Here is a 21,327-nt window from a genome sequence, read left to right as displayed (position 1 = left end):
AAGGTTTCGAGATTTCTTGACCTTCTAGGGATGTATAGTGACAAGTTGTTGCAACTTTTGTGCGCGGTGTAGTTCAACATTTACACTTGTCTGGACTCTAGATACTCCATTCATACGCCAGCATGTTTAAAAATCCAGGTGTCTTACTTAAAACTTTCAATTTTGGGGCACATTTCAAAACTTTAAACTCGATTTACTCCAAACAGTGATATGGGAGTTACGGCAATATTATCCTAAGGATACTATTTATAATGCTAGATAGAAACATACCACAAATTTTCTACGTAAACGACCTTTATTTAATTAGCAATATGCCAACAAGTCACAAAAATCGCACAAAAAACCATGTTCATTTTTTCGCTCGAGGTCCTCCTGAAACAGCGGCTTGGGCAGCTTTCTTCGCTTTAACCAACTCGGCAAGCTCCTTAAATCTCAGCATGCATTCTTTCTTACTGCGAGATGGTATACACTCTGCTATCTTGTCCCATCTTTCGGGAGTTGTACTGGGATAAGTTTTAAGAGCTTGTTCAAGGAGCTGTTGTTCTGTCGCTGACCAAGGTGTAGGTGCTGCAAGTCCCCGATCGCCTGGAGCATCAGTTCTTTCAGTCGTCTCTTCATTACAAGGTAAAACATTTTTATCTTTCGCTATTTGTTTCAGAGACGATTGGGCAATAGTCACTTTGAGACTATTTTTTGAATAGTCTGAGCTTTGCAGTTCCTTAACCTTGGATAGAACTTCTTTTGCTGACCTATTGACAGTCTCTCCACTCACATGTTGGTTGATGAAGTTAGCCACAACTTCCCACCTTTGACTTGTTCCTGCTGGAAATATATTAACAGCCTTGATAAGAACCTGAAGTTCTTCTGGAGTCCATGGTGTGCACTTATCCTCCTTTTTCGCTTGACTTTCAGAAACCACACTTTCTTGGTTGCCTGTATCTACATGAGCCTTCCGTTCTTCTTCTATCCGCCGCTCTGCCTCCTTTATGGCATCCAAAAATGCATCTCGCCCATTTTCATTCAGTTTATTGGTTAAATCTTCCAACTCGTTAACAGTAAATGATTCACATACTTTTTCAAGACTACCCATATTGTGTATTAACTCATCCTCTTCTGTGACATAATAGTTGTTATCTTTAACTTTCTTGCGTAATGCAGTGCGCTGAATCCTGAGAGCTTTCTTAATAGCATTCCGTTCGGCCTTCAAAGTTTCTTGCCTGGCCTTCTCTTCTGCCTCCAGAGTAGCCTTCAGTCGACGTGCCTCCTCTTCTGCATCTCTAGCTTTCCTCTCCTCCTCTTCTTGTCGTGCTCTAGCGGCATCTCGCCTAGCCTGCTTGAAGGCCAACTTTCGATTTTTATCATCCTGTTTGAATTTCTGGATTCGAGGATCCAAACTGTAAGCCGTATCAACAATTGCTCTTATTCGTGCCGTCTCTTCTCTCTTTCTTTTGTTCCTGGATGCTTTATTTTGCTTTTCTATCCATCTTCGTTCTTCACGATCTTGTCCTTTTTCTTTATCCTCCTCATCCAAGTAAGAATATTCTCGCCAAGAATCAAAATTATACCAAAAATCGTAGAATTTCTCAACATCAGCACGCGATGCGTCAGGGCCACCTAACTGAAGAACGGGTTTCCTGTTAGACCACCGAGAATTTAACTGAAATACTCTGCCAAAAACTTCATAAAAGTTGTTCTTGGAATGCTCACTTGCAGTTGGGATAGTATCATCAAACTCTGGATCTACTGAGTCGTATGAACGTCTACTCCGAGGATTCCCTAAAATATCCCATGCTTTTGTGATGCATGTAAAGTAATCGTCATCTGGGCGAATTTCCTCCCCTAAAGCTCGCCTCTTGTCAGGATGATGCTGAAGAACTTTTAAACGATATGCTTTCTTGATGTCTTCCTCGGTAGCTTTGTGACGTAGATTCTTCAGTCCTAATACAGCATAATGGTCTTGTTCTTTCCAATCTTTCGGATCAAGACTTCTAAGAAATTGTACATCGTCCTCATCAAAGGCAGCAGTTGAAATATCATCTTCTTTATCATCTTCTGGACGTATGTTTGGTTCGGCAGCATCGCTAAATTGAATCCCACGCCACGAGTACAAAAACCACGGTCCTACACATTGTACTGTTACTTTAAGTAAATTACTAATGGTTTCCTGAGCGACATGCCAGTTACAAATGTCAGAATCGTCTGCTTGCTTTACCATCGTTAAAATGTCACACACTATATGAAAATGTTGTAAATTACAAAAAATGCACAACTTTATAGAGTTCACTTCAGTCTAACCTCAATTTCAACAACAGTATTTATACACAATAACAAAGAACTTATACAACTTCGATCTTACACCAAAGGGACATCGTCTGCTTCATAGCATTGCTTGCAGATTTAAAGATAATAATTCTGTGTTGTTTTAGCCTGAATAAAATTATATTGATGAATGTTGTACATATGGGATACTTCAGATTGAATTCACTTAAAATAGACGCACAACATTAAGGTAATGTGTAATCTTCACAATACACACAATCAAAACATGATCCAGAGAGAAAGTTTTTATAAAATCACGAAAATCTTCACCTATTCACTAAAAAACCAGTAAATGTAATAAACTTTAACAATGCACAGGTGAGTGCCTGTTTTGGTGAATGTTCCGTATATCGGATCATGTAGTTCCAACTGTGTCGGTAGATGACTCACTGCTCATTATAGAAGATGAAGTTGTACTTGAAGACTGTAGCGCTTTCCATTGACAAAATAGTGACTTCATATTTCTAAAAAACAACAATAATAAGCGATCTATGGCAATTTATTACGGGTTTTTGATATTACTCGTGAATTTAGTATCGATAAGCTCTCAAGTAGAACATCTGAAAAGCAATGATGAATCTTCTCTTCGAATCGTAAGATTGTAATACTTTCATTATTGTTATATCCCAGTAGAAAGCGCGCATGTCGACCACAGCATTTATATAGACTGTTTTATTCTTTGTTGAGGTTGATCATTCAGATGTATCATGAGGCAATTTCAATACAATATTTTTGTAAGCAATGTGTTCATGCTTGATTATAAATGTAATTCATGTATGGTCATAACAATTACCATAAAGAATATTACATCTAATCTGAATATTTCATTACGGTATATTTTATATGCAATTGAATTGGTGGTTTTCTGCTAGACAATGGTAGTAAGTGTTGCTTTAAGGGGGAATACATCGAGAGTATCAGCACATTATGTTACTATTAGTTTTAGGTTAAACTTCTTGCTGAACCTCTTTTTAAATCTATTACCTCAAAGATCTAGCCGTATACGCTACTGCTGTATTTTTCATGGTGTCATTGGTTTAAATATGATACGAATAAAAATGCGTAACCCATGTAAGTAAACAGTCTAACTTGATGATTTCGATGACTCGATTTCTGACGTAAGAACAATGAAAAACAGACTTCATGTTACAAAAGTGAACAGGAGTAGGAAAGGTCACAGTAACAAAATTGAAATATGTCGCTGTATGTAGCATTTAGAGCAATTTAGAACTAGGCTATGTCGACAAATTTCAATACCGGTAGTTAAAATGTGGCTGCTACTCAGTGAACATAGAAACATAAATATATACGTAGTTTGAATGAGATCTGCCATCCTGGTAGTCTGTAGCTCCCTGTCTTTGCAATAGCCTACGCAATTGCGTGTGTCGTAACTACAGTATGATAATAACTTTGAATCATTGGAACATTGGTAAAACCACCTTCTTCATCTCATGAAGGTTTAGGAACGCTATGTTATAAATCGTATTACCGAGCTCGATAGCTACAGTCGCTTAAGTGCGTCCATTATCCAGTAATCGGGAGATCGTGGGTTCGAGTCCCACTGTCGGCAGCCCTGAAGATGGTTTTCCGTGGTTTCCCATTTTCACACCAGGCAAATGCCGGGGCTGTACCTTAATTAAGGCCACGGCCGCTTCCTTCGACTTCCTAGGCCTTTCCCATCCCATCGTCGCCATAAGACATATCTGTGTCGGTGCGACGTAAAGCAAATAGAAAAAAAATCGTATTCACATTGATATGGTGTTGTCTAGATCTGAGTTGAAATTATTTCCAACATGCGGAGTGATATAGCGACTCCTTTGTAGTTGTGATATCACATACATTTTGAAGGAATTAGTTTATTAAATGAAATATATGAATATCGTCGCTTTGGTGGAAGAGTAACTGACGATGTCAGCAGACAATGGTATGATGGTAAACGGGCTGAAAAGTCAGGTTGTGAGTTTCACGAAGAGAAAAAGTCCTTTCAGTTTTAATTACTCTCTTGATGGAGTGGAAGTACCTTGTGGGGATCACTGTAGCTACCTGGGTGTTAATATAAGAAAATATCTTAATTGGGTTAATTAAATAAAAGAGAGTGTAAATAAAGGTTACAGATAACGTCATATGATTATGAGGGTATTTAGGGGTCGTAGTAAGGATGCAAAGGAGAGGGAATTTAAGTCACTAGTAAGACCCCAATTAGAGTATGGTTCCAGTGTACTGGACCTTCACCAGGATTGCTTGATTCGAAAATTGAAAAAAAAAACCAAAGGCAAGCAGCACGATTTGTTCTTGGGGATTTCCAACAAAAGAGTAGCGTTACGAAAATATTACAAACTTTCTACTGGGAAGACTTTGGAGTAAGGAGACGATCTACTCGACCAAGCGGTAAAATATGAAATGGCGTATGGATTTTAGTGCCGGCAGTGTCCGAGGACATGTTCGGCTCGCCAGGTGCAGGTCTTTTGACTTGACGCCCGTAGGCCAACTGCGCGTCGTGATGAGTATGGAATGATGGTGAAGACGACATATACACCCAGCCCCCGAGCCGGCGGAGTTAACGAATGATGGTTAAAATTCCTGACCTTGCCGGGAATCGAACCCGGAACCCCTGTGACCAAAGGCCAGCACGCTAACCATTTATCCATGGAGCCAGACGAATAAGCGGTATTTTTCGGAGCTGTCAGTGAAGAGATGGCGAATAAGTTTGAACTGAGTTAGAAAAAGGAAAGTTGGAATACAAGAGGAAAAATTGGAGCAAATGTTCGTTTATAGGAAGGGGAATTAGGGGTGATCGATAAATTTCCAACTTCTTGAAATAATTTAAAAGACTAGGTAAATAACTGATAGGAAATCTGCCACCTTGACTACAGCCCCAAATGCATTTTAATGGTGACTGATTGATTTTGATTGATTGAGAACATAAAATGTAGACTAGTAAAAGCAGCGAGAGCCTTTCTTAAAATAAATATACTCACATTAAACATAGATATGCGCATTAGACAAATAATTTTGGTGGGGAGCATGGTATTGTATGGAAGACAGTAACTCGTACAGAAAGGAGAAAATGCTGAAGGTCAGATGGGTGGATTGTATCACATGTAGATATACTAAATCGAGTTGGTGAAGGGAGAACAATCTGGCGAAAAAGGCAACAACACAACTACACTTTGCATGTAGTGTTTCCATTATGCTTCATCGTATTCTTTATATTAGGAGAACACGTAATAGAGTCCCATTGGTTACTTACATTTTGACGTCACACAGATAACTATATCACAAAAATGTCTCTATTTATCCCTTTATCATCATCATATATTCATTCAATGGTCACCTTACCGCAGAAAATAAATTTATTATATTACAAGTGTCTCTCAACATAAGAAGCCTCAGTATACCTGCCTAATTGTATAACGATGTCTATAGTATCATTAAAGTTATCCTCGCACAGCATTAAAGCGATCAATTAGGATATCGAAACATCATTAGAGATGGTAGATTTTCGTAATCGCGATAAGTGCAGAATATGGCCAAACTCTGTGAAAGTAAATGTACTCGACGTTTGTTGTTGTTGTTTGGGAAATAAGTCAATAGACTTGATAAATGCAGCTCTCCATGCTACCCTATCCTGGGTTAACCGTTTCATACTACATAAATACATCTTACATTTATTCTAATATGTTTGTCATACTCATACCTTGGTCTACCTCTACCATTTTTACCACCTACAATTCCCTCAAAAACTAACTGTACAAGACCTGGGTGTCTTAAGATGTGTCCTTCTTCTAGTCAAATTTGGCTAAATCGATCTCCTCTCACCAATTCGATTCAGTATCTCTTCATATACCCACCTCACCTTCAGAATTCTCCTGTAACACCCCAAAAGCTTCTACACTATTTCTGAGCTAGTTATCGTCCATCTTTCACTTCCATACAATGCGACGCTCCAGACGAAGGTTTTCAAAAACATCTCTCTAATTCCTATATTAATGTTCGAAATGAGCAATTTCTTTTCTTAAGAAAGACCTTCCTTGCTTGTGTTAGTATGCATTTTATGTCCTCCTTCTGCCATCGTTAGTTATTTTACTACCCAACTAAAAATATTCATCTACTTCCTTTAAGACCTCATTTCCTAATCTAATATATCATGTATCACGTGACTTCGTTCGACTGCACTCCATTACTGTTGTTTTGGACTTATTTATTTTCATCTTGTATTCCTTCCCCAAGACTCTGTCCATGCCATTCAGCAATTTCTCCAGATCTACTGCAATCTCAGATAAAATAACAATATCATCGGCAAATCTCAGGGTTTCGATTTCGTCTCCTTGGATTGTGATTCCTTTTCCGAATTCCTCTTTGATTTCCTTTACTGCCTGCTCTATATAAACACTGAAAAGGAGTAGGCCAAACTGCAGCCTTTCCTCACTCCTTTCTGGATTTCTGCTTCTTTCCCATACCCTTCGATTCTTATCCCTGCAGACGGATTTTTGTACACACAGTAGATTGTAGATAATCCTTCTTTCTCAGTATGTGATCCCGATCACTTTCAGAATCTCAAATAGCCTGGTTCAATCAACATAATCAAATGCGGTTTTTAAATCTACGAATGCCAAGTACGTGTTTTTCTAAATTCGATTCCCTAAGATCAGACGCAAAGTGAGGATTGCTTCACGTGTTCCTACATTTCTTCTGAAGCCAAACTGATCTTCTCCCAACTGAGCTTCAACTTGTCTTTCCATTCTTCTGTAAATAATACGTGCTAAAATTCTGCACACGTGAGATACTAAACTAATGGTGCGGCAGTTTTCACACTTGTCAGCACCTGTTTTCTTGGGAATAGGTATAACAAAATTCTGTCTAAAATCGGATGGCCGTTCTCCTGTATTTTACATCTTGCATACTAAATGGAATAACCTCCCCATGCTGGTTTCTCCTAAGGCGGTCGGTAATTCAGAGGGTATGTCATCAATTCCAGGTGACTTGTTCCTATTTACGTCTCTGAAAGCTTTGTCGAAATCTGACTTCAAAATTGGGTCTGCCTCTTCTTGTTCCAGAACCTTAAAATCTAATTCTTTCCATTGATACAATAATTGTTTAACATGCTTTTGCCGTCTGTCTTCTTTCTCTAGAAGTGGTTTTCCATCTGAGCTCTTACTATTCAAGGATGATTATCTAGTTGTACTTCCTCTTAAAAAAAATAATCACCAATCACTTCTTAATTTTCATACACCAAGTTTGCCTTTCCTCAAAGGCTTCCTTGATTTTCCTGTATGCAGCATCTACCTTTCGTTCGACCATACAACTTTCATTATCCTTGCACTTTTCTTTCATTATTTCTTAGCTGACCTGCACTTTCTATCTACTTCATTCTTTAATCGCCTTATTCTTTTTTCCCTCCTCAGTTTTTGCATTCCGTATTTCCGCCGTTCACAAATGAGGTCTAACATCTCTCGAGTTATCCACTGATTCTTACTTCATCTTACCTTTCTCCCGAACTTTTCTTCAGCAGCCCTACTGAAATGAAATGAAATTAAATGAAATGGCGTATGGCTTTTAGTGCCGGGAGTGTCCGAGGACAAGTTCAGCTCGCCAGATGCAGCTTTTAATTTGGCGCTCGTAGGCGACATATACACCCAGCCCTGTGCCAGCGAAATTAACTAATTATGGTTAAAATTCCCGACCCTGCCGGGAATCGAACCCGGGGCCCCTGTGACCAAAGGCCAGCACGTTAACCATTTAGCCATCGAGCCGGACAGCAGCCCTACTGATTTCATTCTTCACGACTGTCCACTCTTCATCGACTGCACTCCATTACTGTTGTTTTGGACTCATTTATTTTCATCTTGTATTCCTTCCCCAAGACTCTGTTCATACCATTCAGCAATTTCTCCAGATCTTCTGCAATCTCAGATAAAATAACAATATCATCGTCAGATTTTTCATTCAGTCCGTTTGGTGGTTGCTTTGAGGTATTTACGGATGCATAAAGGAACCAACGACATTAAAAATGTAGACTGCTAATCTGGTGGCCATCTTTGAATGTAGGCCTACTTGAATCACTGGCAGCCATGACACTTGAAGGCAAAACATATGCTTATTTCCTCTGAATCTGCCGTAGAAAGGATTTGGAGAAGCTGTCGTTTGATGGAGTTCGGTCTTTGAGAAGGCGTAGGCCTACGGGGTTGCACTAAATAAATAAATAAATGATTAAATAAATAAATAAATAAATAAATAAATAAATAAATATAATGAAGGCTATGAATTCGGTAGAATTAAGTCAGGCGAGGATTGACCAAGACAGCTCCGATAGAAATATTAAAGCGGTGAAGCTGGTAGAATACTGTATGTGGAAGGAATTCTACACTCAGCCAGGGGTCCAGTGGTCTCAAGTTTAGAATCTGGGGTTACCCCATTTAATGGGCTCTTACGACAGGCAGAGGATGCCGTAGAGAGATTCTACGCTGCAACCAACTGATGTATGTGCTGTTTGATGCACAGCAGTTATCAGAAGGTAGCCATAAGTAGCAAAAAACATAAAACCAAACAAAGTAGACCAAGAAACAAAATTCAAAATTTATACCAGAATGATACTGAAGGTATGTCATTAAAAGGCAGTGGTACCTTTATCTACGCGTGTGAATTACTCAATGAACTGCTGTATGTTTAACATGTCTTTCTGTAGTGAATGACTTTATTGTTAGTGTACGATACCGAATTATCCATCCTTCTACATACGTAATTATTCTTATAACCAAGCAAATGCCTACCATACTCACTGAGCTTATTTCATTATAACATTAATGCAACATTAAGAATGTTTGAAAATGTGTTTATTTTTAAATAAAACTTTAATTTTCAATAGCATATAATCCCATCAACTCAATGAACTGATAATAAGGCCACAAAGTGGCAGCCACCATGACAAAAGTTAGTTAGCTGTGCTTCAACCAGGGGCGCTGTAACGAGTATGTTTAGCAGTTTATCTTTCATGTCGTTGAAAGGAACCAAATGCTAGTTTTACTGAAATTGGGTTGTTAGTGCTATCTTGTGTAGAAAACGTGGAACTATATGTCCTGCAACACGGCCGACTGGATCCCTCGCTGCGCTCCTAGCTAGAGCGACGCATCAAGTCGGCCGTGCCTACAAATACGATCTTTGGGCATGGAATAATTATTTTTAAAAAAGTTTGAAAAATGTCGGACATAAAAGAAAACGCATAACGAAACCAAGTGCCATGGAATATTTCTGTGGCTTGGTTCTAAAAGGGCCAATGCCATTTTTGATCGAAATTGAGATATTAACTGATACAAACGCGTTTTATCCTGGCTCGCAACATGTTAAAAGGGCCAATGTCTCTGTTTAGTACTAAAAGAACAGTTAACGTTTAATTAAATAAGCCCTTGCCAATAATGTTAGATTACCATTAAAGATTAGAGACCTGGAAATTTTTAAAGAATACGATAGAAAACATTAGCGTTTAATAAGGTGACTTCCACAAAGAAAGTATGAAATTTAAAGTTAGTTGTTGAAAAAAATAATTGGAAAACTATAAGCAAAACTTCAAATGCTCATAGCTCAAAAACAGGTTTTTTTTTACATTGGCCCTTTTAGAACCAAGCCACAGATTTATGGTGAGGTTAAATCTGTGATTACGTATTTTGCATAAGGAACCAAGTGCTTTGCGCCAGAAGTTTTGTTGAAGTCGAGTTAGACAGTATAAGGCCTAATTGAATTTGAGTTATTCTGCAATGAGGATTTTTTTTAAGTCATACGAAACTCGTAAGGCTGTTAACGAAGAATGAAAATGATTAAGAAAATGCGAAAACCAGCAGAGAGACAACACAATTTCAGCAGGTCAGTATAAAGTGATGTTTATTAGGATGGTCAATATGAAAACTGGAGTTATAATAAGTTACCAGATGTTTCTCTTTCCTAGACTTTTCAAGGAACTGGCAGCTCAAGTGAATCTGAAAAGTAGGTTAGTGAAATGCCTAAAATTATGATATGAGTAGTTATGGTAACAATGATACATTGACTCACTCTAAAGGAAGCTGGTGTTCTGGTGGTGGTGGATATTGTTTTAAGAGGAAGTACAACTAGACAACCATCCTCTATTAACACTTACTAGAGGGAAAAATTGTAGTTGTCCGAAACTACGAAAAATGAAGGTATCGGTCAAAGAATGACAAGGGCTACGAATGGCATGAAAATGAAAGGCTCCTTAGGGCTCGAGTGTTCTAATACCATCGGCATCGGAAAAGAACAAGAGTTGACCAAGGGAAGTCGGATAGGATAGATGAAATTGAGGAGTCTGGCAAAGTAAGTGGAAGCAATGCCAGGACTGAGATAACGGTTCCATGGTCGCCAACGCACGCTACCAAGTTAAGATCCTTTGGGTCCCCATTTAGTCGCCTCTTACGACAGGCAGGGATACCGTGGGTGTTATTATACCGCCCCCACCCACGAGGGGGGGGGGGGACTAAAAGAAGGCTTGATGAGCTTCCAGCAAAGGTAAGCATGCCATATTACGATGCCTATTAGATTTGCATCCATTTCGAATAAATCCATGTATGTTCAAAATTTAAATAATCTCTTTCAGAATAACAGCAAATTACATTATATTGCGTATATGGAAGTTGCATTTGAATCAGATGATAAATCATAATTTATCTGCAATTAAAAACGAAACAAATGACCATGTTCAAGAATTAAACACTGAAAATGGCAGTACAAGTAACTCGACAACTGAAACTGAGGTCAGTAGAGTTGTGCAGATGTGCTTTAAAAGTCCAACAAACACTCTCTTCACGGATGAAGATTACATTCATATTGTGAGAACTTGTAGACAGAAGAACCCATTCATTGCAGCACCAATGCAATCTGAAGACTTATTTTCTTCCAGCCTAATGGAAAGGGTTATCATGAATCGGAAGAAGAATACCAGCCATCAAAGAATCAACTGGCTACACTTCCGTGAAGTAGAAGTGCACAAAGACGCACTTCATTCTAATTTTGTAAAGACCAGTTTTGACGGCCAGACTAAAAAAAAAAAAAAATAGACATTAAGAAAAAACTTCTGGAAGAATATCTATTGCACCTTTTACAAGTGACCCACCTCATTTGTAGCTCAAAGAAACCTATATCACAGCCCGAAATGAAGGACATAAAATCCATCTCGCATTTAATTCCAAGTGAGACAAAATATTTTTACAAGCATTTCTTTGCTGATGAATATGTAGTTGATGACGTCGAGGAATGTAATGCTAGTATTGACTTCGAAGTAAAAGTTAAAGATGAATGAACTGTGTATCTTCCGTAGTTAGTTTACTGTATACATTCAAGTTAATTTTGTATTCCACTGTCAATTTTTTGCTATAAGTGTTGTATTATGTTCATATAACATACAGTATATTGATAATAATATCATAGAAAGCACTGTTTTGCTTTTGTGATTTGTATTTATTCTATATTTACCTCCGTTTCTTCTTATTCTTCTTCTTAATCTGTTTACCCTCCAGGGCCAGTTTTTCCCTCGGACTCAATGATGGATCCCACCTCTACTGCCTCAAGGGCAGTGTCCTGGAGCTTCAGACTCTGGGTCGGGAGATACAACTGGGGAGGATGACCGGTACCTCGCCCAGGCGGCCTCACCTGCTATGCTGAAAAGGGGCCTTGCGAGGGGATGGGAAGATTGGAAGGGATAGACAAGGAAGGGGGAAGGAAGCGGCCGTGGCCTTAAGTTAGGTACCATCGCGGCATTTGCCTGGAGAAGTGGGAAACTACGGAAAACGAGGATGGCTGAGGTGGGAATCGAACCCTCCTCTACTCAGTTGACCTCCCGAGGCTGAGTGGACCTGGTTCCAGCCCTTGTACCACTTTTCAAATTTCGTGGCAGAGCCGGGAATCGAACCCGGGCCTCCGGGGGTGGCAGCTAATCACACTGACCACTACACCACAGAGGCGGACTACGTCCATTTCATCAGATTTCCAATGAAGCATCAGTATAGACCACTTAAATAATCAGCTATGCTGTATATTCAAAAATACATAACCGAGCGAAATGGCCGTGAGGTTAGGGGCGCGCAACTGTAAGATTGCAATCGGAAGATATTGGGTTCGAACCCCAGCCCTGAAGATGGTTTTGCGTGGTTTCCCATTTTCACACCAGGAAAATTCTGGGGCTGTACCTTCATTAAGGCCACGGCCGCTTCCTTCCCACTCCTAGCCCTCTCCTATCCCATCGTCGCCATGTCTGTGCGACGTAATGCAGATTGTTTGTTGACATCTTTTACGTTGCGGCTCAGGCGGTTTTTCGAAATCAGTAACGCAAACTTTTCACTTAAGTGGCTGTTGCGTACAATATTTTATTCCATGCTATGATAAAGTTACTTATTTAAAATTAAATGCATTTAATTAAAATAATTTTCATTCGTCACCTGCCTGGTGGCTGTGATCGTTAAGGTGTCAAGTGTACATGATCTGACACCGTGGTTAACCGGTTCGAGTCTTGTTGGTGGTATTTTCACCATCAGAATGTTGGCCGGCGGGATAGCAGAAGTGATGGTATACAATATCTAATCACTAGAGTGCATGCGTAAAGCCAGGATTTAATTTCAAACCTCTCTGCAGTGTTCATATGGAGTGAGGGCATATGATGCTGTTGATGGTGATTCGTCCGTCGGATGAAGTAAAGCTTTGAGCACACCCCTTGGTGTTATTAAACACGAGTAGGCTACATGCCGACTTGGGGTTACACCCTCTCCCTATCTCATTATCATCCCACATCCAAACGCGTAGGTTGCCCATGGCCGACAAATAGAAAGACCTGCACCAGGCGAGTCGAACATGTCCTTGGACACTCCCGGCACTAAAAGTCATACGATAAATACATAAAATAACTTGAATCGTTGCGATGCAAGTCGTCGATGTTTGACCTATGGATTGTCGTTGTCTTATTCTGTTGTTCGTGCCTTGGTATTAAAAATATAAGAGTTGTGTACAGGGCTTTATCTTGTAATAAAACGTAAAAATTAATGTTATTTTCCACTAACCTACCAAAGTCGTAAACATGGACCTTTGTTCCTCGATTAATAAAGGTCATATGGACTTGATAATATATTGTTGTTATATATTTGCGATATTCATCTGTATATTAGTCAGCATGGTGATGGGAGCAGTTTACTTGAACTAGGAGTAGTGATGGGATAATAATCGAATACTTTTAATAATCGAATAATCTCAATCGAATAAATAATCGAATAAAATAATCGAATGAGTTTCAGATATCATTCAGTTGTAGTGATGGCATAATCGAATATTTTTAATTTTCGAATAACATCCATCCGATTATTAAGATATTCGAATAAAATAATCGAATGAGTTTCAAATCGAATTCAGTGTGTCGGATGTATAATCGATTGAAATAAACGAATACATGAACTCTTATGAAAAACAGAAATACGCCTTTTTACAAACGTATTCCCAAATGTTGAAACTAAGAGTGAATTAACTGTTTCAGTAACATCACTTTTCATTCGATTATTTCGAAAGCATACACTATTCAGTTGTTTCATTCATTCCAATGGAGTTTCGAATGAATAATCGAAAAAATAATGGGATGGAAAAATATTCACTCTTCAATTGCCTCATTCATTCCAATAAAGTTTCGAATGAATAATCGAAAAAATAATGCGATGGAAAAATATTCACTATTCAATTGCCTCATTCATTCGAATGAATAATCGGAAAATAATCGAATGGGAAATATAATGGAATACAATGAAATAATCGAATAAGAAATTATTTTATATTCCATGATCCCATCACTAACTGAGAATGCAGAGGGGTAATTGTTTTGTGTAGATGGATCTAGTACCATGGTGCTGAAATTAGGCGAAGAAACAATTCAACTAGTAGGTTAAGTTTGGTGATCCTTGAGTCATGACGTTTTGTGTTTGGTTTGGTTGTTGAGGGGTTGAGGGCAACTACATGATAGTTCCTGGGCAAACACTATGCCAGTTTACTCACGTGTTTCCGGCTCTCTAACTATCTACTACTACTGCTATTTGTTTTACGTCGCACCGACACAGATATGTCTTATGACGACGATGGATGGGAAAGACCTAGGAATGGGAAGGAAGCGGCCGTGGACTTAATTAAGGTACAGCCCCAGCATTTGCCTGGTGTGAAAATGGGAAACTACGGAAAACCATCTTCAGGGCTGCCGACAGTGGTGTTCGAACCCACTATCTCCTGATTACTGGATACTGGCGGCACTTAAGCGACTGCAGCTATCGAGTTCGGTTATCTAACTATCCGTGTTTACATTACTGTGAAGCGGAGTTCAACCAACCAGAGACGATTTATAATAAAACGGTGTGGAAAAGAAAATACAGTACGATAGTGTAAATTTCCGTACTCGTTTAAGCAGGAGAGGAAGGCAATTACGTTCTAGTATGAAATAAAATTATAAGCATGATTTACCTTAGCGCAAGTGTTAATAGTGGAATCAGAGGTAAGGCGTTTTGCAGATGATATTATTGAATTCTGTATAGAGTAATAAATAAGTTACAAGATCGCGAGCAACTGCAAAATGATCTCGATAATGTTGCGAGATGGATATTAGGCAATGGTATGATGATAAACGAGGTTAAAAGTCAGGTTGTGAGTTTCACAAATAGGAGAAGTCCTCTCAGTTTTAATTACTGCGTTGATGGGGTGAAAGTTCCTTTTGGGGATCATTGTAAGTACCTAGGTGTTATTATAAGGAAAGATCTTCGGTGGGGTAATCACATAAATGGGATTGTAAATAAAGGGTACAGATCTCTGCACATTGTTTAGGGGTTGTAGTAAGGATGTAAAGGGGAGGGCATATAAGTCTTTGGTAAGACCCCAACTAGAGTATGCTTCCAGTGTATGGGATCCTCGCCAGGATTACTTGATTCAAGAACTGGAAAAAGTCCAAAGAAAAGCAGTTCGATTTGCTCTGGGTGATTTCCGGCAAAAGAGTAGCGTAACAAAAATGTTGCAAAGTTTGGGCTGGGAAGACTTGGGAGAAAGGAGAAGAGCTGCTCGACTAAGTGGTATGTTCCGAGCTGTCAACAGAGAGATGGCGTGGAATGACATTAGCAGACGAATAAGTTTGAATGGTGTCTTTAAATGTAGGAAAGATCACAATATGAAGATAAATTTGGAATTCAAGAGAACAAATTGGGAAAAATATTCGTTTATAGGAAAGGGAGTTAGGGATTGAATAATTTACCAAGGGAGATATTCAATAAATATCCAATCTCTGTGAAATCATTTAAGAACAGATAGGGAATCTGCCAACTGGGTGACTGTCCTAAATGCAGATCAGTATTGATTGATTGATATAGTATATGAGACAGGCAAGTCTAAAGTTGTAAACTTTGGACGACGATTTCTTTGTTTGGAATTGTTGAATAAAGCAATAATAATTAAACTGTTTACTGTTTTCTGTTTCCTTTTCTCTCTTGTATGCTGTTGTGACAAGTTATCTATATATATAAAATAAGAGTTTTGTCTGTACATTGCTCAGAATTTGAAAATAATGGTATTTCTGTATCGGTCATGTCCATAGTAACAAGAAAATGCACTTTTTACTTTTCCGTAATTTCTGTCTGTCTGTCTGTCTGTCTGTCTGTATGTATGTATGTATGTACACGCATCACGAGGAAACGGTTGAAGAGAATTTAATGAAAATCGGTATGTGAAGTCAGAGGATGAGCCTCTACAATCTAGGCTATAGATCATTTTACTCACGCTGAGTGAAATGGTAGTTTAGGGGAAGGGCTAAAATTGAATTCTCAACTATTTATGTGATTAGTGGTCTAATGAAAATCGGTATGTGAAGTCGGGGGATGAGCCTCTACAATCTAGGCTATAAATTATTTTACTCACGCTGAGTGAAATGGTAGTTTAGGGGAAGTCCTAAAATTGAATTCTCAACTATTTATGTTATTAGTGGTCGTATTTTAAAGAAAATGGGTATGAAAAGTTGGAGAATAAGTTGCTACAATCTAGGCTATCAATAATTGTATTCACGCTGAGGAAAATGGTAGTTTAGGGGAAGGCCTAAAATTTAATTCTCAAATATTGTTGTTATTAGTAGTCCTATCTTGATGAAAATCGGTATGCAAAGTCAGGAAATAAGTCGCTGTAGTCTAGGCTGTAAATTATTTTATTCACGCTGAGTGAAATGGTAGTTTATGGGAAGGCCTAAAATGTAATTCTCAAATATTTATTAGAGGTGTAATCGATGAATGCTACATAACTAAGGTTATATAGTATTAAATTTCCTATTATTCATGTCTTATACATTGTTACCGTACTGGCTATGATCACAAACATATTCATGAATTTGGATTTTTGTTACTAAGTCCATATCAGCGCCGAGTAACGAGAAAATGGGTAAACAGTATTTAATGAAAATCGCTATATAAGTCGGAGAATAAGAAACTACAGTTTACGGTATAAAATATTTTACAAATCACAGAGTCGAAAGAAAACTAAATGTGAAGGCCTACAATATAGAAAGCTCCTAACATTGATCAACAATAACATTACATTGACCATTGTTTGTCGTGATGTGCTTTGTGTCTTCTGTTGCCCCTCATCTCCGGTAGATAGGACTACTGCTGCGTACAGAGTATTTTTTATTTAATTTACGTCGCACCGACATAGATAGGTTTTATGGCGATGGTGGGATAGGAAAAGGCTAGGAGTGTCTTAGGTCTTAATTAAGGTACAGACCCAGCATTTGATTGGTGTGAAAGTGGGAAACCATGGAATACCATCTTCAGCGCTGCTGACAATAGGGTTCGAATCCACTATCTCTCGGATGCAAGCTCACAGCTGCGCATCGCTAACCACACGGTCAGCCTGCCTGAATATTGATGGGAAGTAGCTGGGGAGTTAGATAACTTTCTTCTTTAGCATGCCATTCCCCTGGTTTATAAATTTTCTGATACTACTGGTACGTAACACACTGGATCATCATAGCATTCGGGCTATTCAATCCCTACTCTGAGGCACTGATTGGAATGAACAGTGTGCATATTTAGCGGAATAATGGCAGATGAGTGTTCATGGCAATCTGCAGCCTGATCATCCCAGCTCTGGAACTTTGGGCTATTAGATTGGCACCGCAATCTAACCGCAGCACTGTTCGTTAAAAGTGATAAAACGTGCGGCTTTCCATTTGATCCAGTATTTTATATGATAGCATTGCTTGTAATCGCTACATTCCTACTGACGGTTTTGTAATGACATATGTTGATTTCAGTTAAGAAAACCACAAAGTCAGTATTTCTGAGAATCCCGTAGCGAAGCACGGGTACATCAGCTAGTTACAAATATATCAAGGTCTTTTGTTGTTATTTCTATCTTTTCAAGTTAGTTTTTCAGACCGTTGTTAATAATTATTGTTTAATGCAGTTCAGGTAACTGTCATGTGTCGTGTCATTATTGCACTATTGCACTATTCTAACTTCAACCATTAAAGGAATCCTTGTCTAACCTGGCGAGTTGGCCGTGCGGTTAGGAGCGCGCTGCTGTGACTCGCATCCGGCAGATAGTGGGTTCGAAGCCCACTGTCGGCAGCCCTGAAGAAAGTTTTCCGTGGTTTTCCATTTTCACACCAGGCAAATGCTGGGGCTTAACCTTAATTAAGGCCACGGCCGCTTCCTTCCCATTCCTAGGCCTTTCCTGTCCCATCGTCGCCATAAGACCTATCTGTGTCGGTGCGACGTAAAGCAACTAGCAAAAAAAAAAAAAAAAAAAGTCCTTGTCTAAAGTTGACAACTTCTTGCTTGCATATTGTTAGAAATTATAATTTGCACCAAGGTAGCCTGTGTTTTGCTAAATCGATGTAGAAGCGCATTATGCTGTAGGCCTATAAATAGGTTATGTTAAAAATGCATTCAAGACAAAAGAATGATTAACACACAATACTTTTTATTTCCATCTAAAATATACAACACTCAACATATTATTATAGTACATTCTTTAATAATAATATTTACAGTTGGCAATGACTAGGCAATGGCATTTTCTTGCGTATATTGACACACTTATAAACACAATAGGAAACACTTTGCGAAGTAGTTCAGGATTGCTGTACTCACAGCTCTTGAAAAGAGAGAAGTGAAATATATCATGGTACTGGTGATGCTGTCGATATAATAGAATATTACAAGGCATATTCTTAAAACTATATAGAAAATTTCCAAAAATTTTCATCGATATTTTCTGGTAGATTATCTCCCTTTCCTTATCCATAAGCTTGTTATACCTCACTCTACTTATAAAAACTGATAACGCTAGTTCATTTTTATTTTTCAAAATTTGTGTCCTTTGGTGGAAATGCACTGATGAATACCTGGCATGGGCGCCCATGCCAGGGGGCAAGGTGGGGACGCGGACCCCCCCCCACTTCTAGCTGTCAGGCAAAGGAAAAAATTCAATATAGTCAGGTGTTTTTCTTTCAAGAAAATGATTTAAAATTGGTATTACGTAAAAGTGGTAGGGGATACCGTGTGTGGTACTCTACCATGGAATACAAGTCGCCATTCATCTTCCAAAATATTAAAAATACTATATACCCCCAGGTCTAACCCCCCCCACCTACAATCTATCCTATAGGCGCCCATGATACCTGGTAGGGATTCACTTATATGTCCAAAAGTTCGTACACCAGAGGAAGCTGATGGATTGTGGTATTGATCATAATATGGATCCCGTTTGATATTCAGAATAGTTAACACGGATAACTAGAAGCACTTCCAACAGACACTTTAATGCCAAGTATAGCAACACTGAGCGACCATACACGCATCTAATCCGCTAGTTAACCTGTTGTACAAATGGTGAAAGTTTTCTGGGGTAAGGCATGCCACGCTTACCGTATATTTTTGTGCAGCTGGGTGAATTGGTCAACAATCAGGTTCCTTTCCTTCATAACTTACACGTGGTCGGTAGTGCTGGGATCCGGAGACATGGCAGGCCAGGGTGGAAGGACGTACAGCGTGCTTGTGTCGCTGCTGCAGCATGGGAGCGCGCATTATTCTGCTGGAAGTTTGGTTCGAGCAAAGTGTCCAGATTTGGTCTGAGGACAGGAATGACGACGTTACGGATGTTCTAAGCACTGATCATTGTCCTCCTAAATGAAAAACAGAGGTGATCGGGGATATCTTAGCTTAATGCTACTCCACCCTTCTCCCACTATAATTTCAGATGAAAGAGGGAGCAAATCTACCATATTTCCACTGATATATTTCACTTCGTCTTCGTTGAACCTGAGACAGGGAGGGCCCAAATCCAGTCCACCTATTTGTCGAGGATTTGAAAGTGTTGTTAAGTTATGCGTTTCTGTTCACTAACAGAGAAGAACGCCCTGTCGTCCAGGAACAGTTAAGAGTACTGATAAATCTTTCTCAGATGTAAGAGCTCAGCACCTATCTCATTAATTCTCATTCTTAAAAACAACAGTACGAGAATCATTGATAGGCCATTAGACTTCTAGTTCCAAACTTAACTTTATTTATTAAGCCGTTGGTTCATCGTAATAATGGCTACATGTTGAAACGGTGGTGAGACGTTCACTTTACGACAGATCGGATATTTCAAAAGATGTAACAGATCAAGTATGGGTAACATAAGTGCCAGAAACAACTCTCTGGATAGCTTCATATAAGTCTAACTAATGCGTAGGCTTTTGTGGCTATTATCATTGTATTTGGGGACGGTTGAATTCGAATCTGATCTTCGTCCTTCCATGAAGTGAATTCGGTGATTATCCATTTCATTTCTAGATAGTATTGATAATTGCCTTTCTCACTGATACAGCCGCTTGTTCCATACTCCTTGTTTATCCATCCACAAGGACTAGTGTGAGGAAAGCAATGGGAAACTACCTCACTCCTCATTTCCCTAGTTTACCTCTTCAGAGACGCCTGAGCCACATATGACGGCTGATGGTGGAGCTGTTGGGGTTAAAAGCAGCCTTCGGGCTGATCACTCAACATACAAGGACTAGTGAGAGAGATTACGAGTTGAATATCTAAAGTAGAGAGTTTCTTGTCCTGGACACTGTCTACAAAAGGCGATAGAGGAACGAAAGTCCATATAGTTTGAGGATAGACTGAATTTATAGAGAGGAATGTAGATTGAACAGAGGATAATACTATGAAAGTAGACTATCAGGGAAGTCTTGTATAGTTACTGATCTACTTAGAGTAACTTGCAGTTAAGCTAAATATTTATAATTTATAGGGCATTGTGTGATATAGCAAGTGAGTCGGCTACACGGTACGGGCTATGTAGTTCAAGGCTTATATTTAGTTCGTCTTAATTCGAACACTGCCGTCAGTAGCCCTAAGTTTCTCGTGGTTTTCTATTCCTGTTACATAACAGCAAGCGAAGGAGTAATAATCAGGTTTATAAGCAAGTTCGTTCGTTCATCACTTTACATTACCATCATTCACATATTTGGGTGGTTAATGAAAAGAGAAGTTGTGCTTACGTTGAAAAATATGGCAATTTCTTTGGAGTTTATAGGCAGAGAATTGTTCGTCATAAAATATATGACCAAAGCTCTTATAATATTTTGACATGAGAAGATGTATTTTGGTATCTTTTAATATTTATGACGGCATGGTTTTCTGTATCCAAAATGGATAAGCTACATGTTATATAACATTAAACACAGTTATTAACTAATAAAATATGGCTCAGTACCGTACCCTATGAATAAAATAGAACTCAGTCAAAGTTCTGCCGCCTTAAACAGCGTTAAATCCTTCTTAACAAAACGTGTTGTGGACTATCGTTTTAATAATTAGATTATTGAAAACTTCAAGACCATTTGGCATGGACATTCAGAGTCGTACGTACATTTGTTTTCAAACTAATCATCTGTCCAGTATTCCAGATCACCACGAAGTTCCAGAAAATTGCATGATTTAGGCCTACAATTAATGACTAAAA

At 38.8% G+C, this 21,327-nt stretch overlaps 1 pseudogene; it reads right to left on the bottom strand.

Annotated features, from left to right (window-relative positions):
- Positions 1-349: 349 nt before the first annotated feature.
- LOC136857588 (dnaJ homolog subfamily C member 2 pseudogene) lies at positions 350-2,215 on the bottom strand (annotated as a pseudogene).
- Between the last annotated feature and the right edge of the window lie 19,112 nt (positions 2,216-21,327).

This window comes from Anabrus simplex, chromosome 1 (assembly GCF_040414725.1).
Source record: "Anabrus simplex isolate iqAnaSimp1 chromosome 1, ASM4041472v1, whole genome shotgun sequence".
Classification (NCBI taxonomy): Eukaryota; Metazoa; Arthropoda; class Insecta; order Orthoptera; family Tettigoniidae; genus Anabrus; species Anabrus simplex.
The sequence above is the reverse complement of the archived record's forward strand: the minus strand, read 5'-3'. Positions and strand labels throughout refer to the sequence as shown.